The sequence below is a fragment of the Galendromus occidentalis genome, unplaced genomic scaffold (assembly GCF_000255335.2).
Source record: "Galendromus occidentalis unplaced genomic scaffold, Mocc_1.1 scf7180000076488, whole genome shotgun sequence".
Taxonomy (NCBI): Eukaryota; Metazoa; Arthropoda; class Arachnida; order Mesostigmata; family Phytoseiidae; genus Galendromus; species Galendromus occidentalis.
In genome coordinates this window covers 20,950-25,101 of record NW_003804477.1, presented here as the reverse complement: position 1 = coordinate 25,101, position 4,152 = coordinate 20,950, and positions in this window count along the sequence as shown.

The following is a 4,152-nucleotide window of genomic DNA, read 5'->3' as shown; positions in this document are numbered from 1 at the left end:
GGGTGGATAGAATCTTCGAATTGGATTCGAAGAGTTTGGGAATTTTAGGCTCTCGGTCAGATGTTGATGCCAGATATCAGCTGGGGTATCACCAATCATGAAATCGGAAACCGACGTTTGGAGGTTGCGTGCGTGTGGTGCGTCCAAGCGCATGTGCGCGATCAAGTCTTTCTCGTGACCTCGAGAAATTCAACCCGGCATGATCGAAAGCAGCAGTCTGAGTGCTCCGAAGCCGATGGAATATATGATCGGAAAATTTTTGGGAAGCTAAGCTTCCCGACTTCAGAGGCTTGGGAAGCTATAGCTTACAAAGCTTCCCGCTGGCGCCGCCACTGGCTGTGAAAGTCGGTCGGGTATCCATGCCTTTCGGTTCCCCCAATGCGCGCCTCGCGATGGCATTTCAAATCACCCGCCATTCGAGAAAAAAATCATTGGCGTTTGAATCAATGTTAAGTCTATGGGGAGTGGTCCATTCTTAAAACGCCCGTAACTTTTGATTGAATGGAGCTATAGGGTCGTGCGGCGCCTCGTTGGAAAGCTGAGGACCTGGGCTACATTTTGAAAGAAAAAACAGCCTCGTACGATGATCCTGGACGTTTTCACGGCGAGATAAAGATTCCTGCGTTTTGAAAAAAAGTTTATTTTCAAAACATCGTAACTCCAAAGACTCATTTCTCCGCGTGTAGCCACAGAATGAGAGGGAGGGCGGTGCTATATTTTTTTTCTGAAAGCTCTCACCAAGAGCTTTCGAAAATGGCCCCACAAGCCAGGATTGGTATCCTGTGGGATAAACTACAGGGGGAAGATTGTTTTTGGGTGTTTTTCCAGAGTGGAGTTACGATGTTTCGAAAATAAACGATTCAATTATAAAGGTTACAAACAAAAAATTGCCGGCAAACGGACCATAATGTAGCATGAATTCAAACCCATAAAACAGGTTCGAGCCGTGCAACTAGAATTAAGATGTCCAGTGAGATAGAATCTCCACCCATCAGATTCCTCAAGCTAGAAGATGTCGTCGTCGAAGAGCCCCTCTAAAAGAGTTTCGCGAACTCCCACAAGGGTTGAGGACGAGCATTTGAAAAATGGAAACTGTCACATCAGAAGAAAGACAACGTTCCGTGCCTTGCGGCTTGGCATGCTTGCCGCCCCACTCAAGTGGCCAGTCGCCATGGACGCGCCTGGGCACTTGCTTTCCGCGTAGCGCGGGAAGGAGGAGGACAATTGAATGCCCTCCGATGTTCCACGCTCAGGGCGAGCAGACTCTCGATTGTAAATCGTATCACAAGCAAGGGAAACTCGGAATCTCCGCGTCGAGAAGTCACGAATGAAAGCTCGTCCATGTCTGTCTCGTTCGACATCTCGCTGAAGTTGCATTCGTTTCATGACTGAATGCAGTCTATGCTTGGATGGTGCCGGTCAAATAGGGGTTTGGGAGCATGCCCGTGAAATATGGCATGCTCGCATGCTGGGTAATCTGCCCTGCTGTTGGGGGAAATACGGTAACCAGGTAGCACCTGTTCATGGCTACTGAGCAGCGAGAGCAAAGAGGATCTCTCAGTTTCGTCGGAACGTCTTGATTTCGCCTGGGACGCGGCATTGCAAAGGCTTGGGAGTACCGAACTGGTGGCAATAAAAGAGAAACGGGACGGATCGCTCCTGACATTCAGAGGGTTTCAAACGATCAGGTCTCGATTCGGAAATATCGAAATAGACACCATGTCAGTTTCATCGATATCCTCAGATTTCCTCTGCATAGATTGCAAATCGTCGTGGATATGGATCTCCCATGTTAGTTCTCCCTTGCCGGCCTGATCCGGTCTTTGGTGAGGGAACGGGAGGCAGGGGAAGGGCTCCCCTCCGCTCATTGAGATCCGGGCGCCTTCAGCGCGCCGTGTCCACTCCGGCACTGATGTAAGCAAGGAATATTTTGCTGAATAGGGGTTGAGGAATCATCGCGGACCAAGGCTCCGGTCTCGAGATTCCCTCGGTCGGAAATAACACACCCATTTCCGTGATGGGGAGGAGCACAAGTTGGCTTTCTGCATACCTTCCCGTGCATTTGAATCGTATTGATGGTCCGAGATTCGCGCCCGATAGCGATCGGGTGATGAATTTTAATGCCCAGTGAAAAGCTTCTGTGAGAAGAACGTTCTCCGAACTCCCGATGGTGCAGTCTTCTGTGGAGAGCTTCCCACCTGTGTCTTCGAGCGCGCTCCAAGGCTGCGTACTGGAATCGTCGAGCTATTCACAAGCGTCGAGAAATTCTCATGGTATCAATGAGAGAGCTATCCGGCGCGGGGCTGATGTTCCGTGTCATTGACATCACGGATAGGCCCAAATCGGGATTATGCGAATTCCAAGCTTGTCTTTTCGAGCCTTCGTGACTTCATTGATGGTGTTGTCGTAGTTCTTCAAGCATTTCCAGTGCCTGCTTGCCCCTCACATCAAGAACTTTCAATACACATGATCTTGGAGCTGGTCTGAGATCTGATCGCCGGTGTTCCAACAAGGAACTGCGTCCGTTTCCCTTCCCGTCACCTGCCTGATACCGAGAGAAGCGTCAATGATTTGGGGTGGGAATGTTGGAATCGAGTCATCGTCAGGGACAGCTCCAGCTCCCTCCTCCGGAGATATATTCGGGCGTAAGAGGGTTCACACGTATTCATCGATATCCGAGAGCTGAGATTCAGAGCCTTCCACTCTGGGAGTTTATGTCCGCTTTGATCCGATTGCGGGCTGCCTTGGTAAGCAATGACCACGCTCCGGACGAGGAGTGGAACACTATCCAGCTGTTCGATTGGGAGCGCCAACGGAGTTTCCACCACAAGTGTCGCGAACAGGTAACCGTCCGATGGCTCTGTATGGGTCTCCACGTGAGGCGACTGGACCGTCAACACATTTTATTGCTGAAAATTCCGCGAATCGGGGAAACGTTCTAAAAGTCACGGACGGTTTAGTCGCATTTTCCTGAACAAGCAAGGATCTCAACGTACCGGAAGTGATTTGTTCTGATGCGCTCGAGCAGAGGAACTCTCCCGAACTTCCTTCGGCGGGAATGAGCCTTGAGCCTCTGTGAGTGCCCTGGGGTCGGCTCCTCGAAGTTTATCCAGAAGCGAACTGCCGTGGCTATACCGATAACTTGCTCTGCATCAAAGATGCTCTCGCCTGAGTGTTTGAGCCCATAACAGAAGCTCGCGTCCCGTCGCCATACCATGCCATTGCGCTGTTTGTTTCCCATCTCCGTCAAGGACTCGTAAGTTCGCCTCCATTCACGGTTCACGGTCTTGATGCAGTCCCCTCTCGTATAATCGAAGTCGTAGGAATAATTGAGATCATGTTTTGCCCAGGCGGGATCGGCCGCTGGAAAACCACAGCGAGAGCCTGAAAAAAAGATCATGACCCCTGAAACGAACGCCGACCTAAATCATCAAGCGATAAATTCTAAAGGGGATCCCAATGGCCGAACGGATCTTCGCGAGGCTGGAAATCCGCCGACGGAGCCCAATCTGAGGATCGACATCGGGGCCATCAACGCTGCCTATTCGAATGTGAGACAACGCTACTGCGTATGTGAGCTATGACTAGGTGCTCATGAATCTGCTACCTCACAATTCCCGCTTAGGAGCACCGACTTCCCTCATTTTCCAGGGACAAGAGTCTCCTTCTTGTGCGAGGGATCCTCCCCCAACTACAAACCCACAATGTCCGAGGGCGCTTCGGCCGTCGAATGGTGGTATCGATGCCCCTCTAACGCCCAAGAGGAAGGTATCGTTTGCCCCGGATGCCGGACAGAGCGACCGAACCCCGTCTGCTCAGTTCACGTTGGATCCGGCTTCAAACGATTCTTTTGACCTGAGTGCGAGTCTGGGGAGAATCATCAGGAAGCACATCAGAAGACCGCTGAGGCTCATGACTGTCCTCCTGGCGTTGATGCTCATTCTCTTTGTCTCTCTCGCCGTTTTCGTCGTGTACTCCTTCTTGGTGGCGCAGGGCAGCACACTGGGAGCAATGACGAATAAACATTAAATGAGACTACCTCGCTCGATTGAGCGAGGTAGACTGCTGTATGTCTCGATGCGCGATCGATGAAGCCTAAGAGCTTTGTCGGGGCTTCAGCATGATTGGTCAGTCTCGAGAAATTGTGCCATT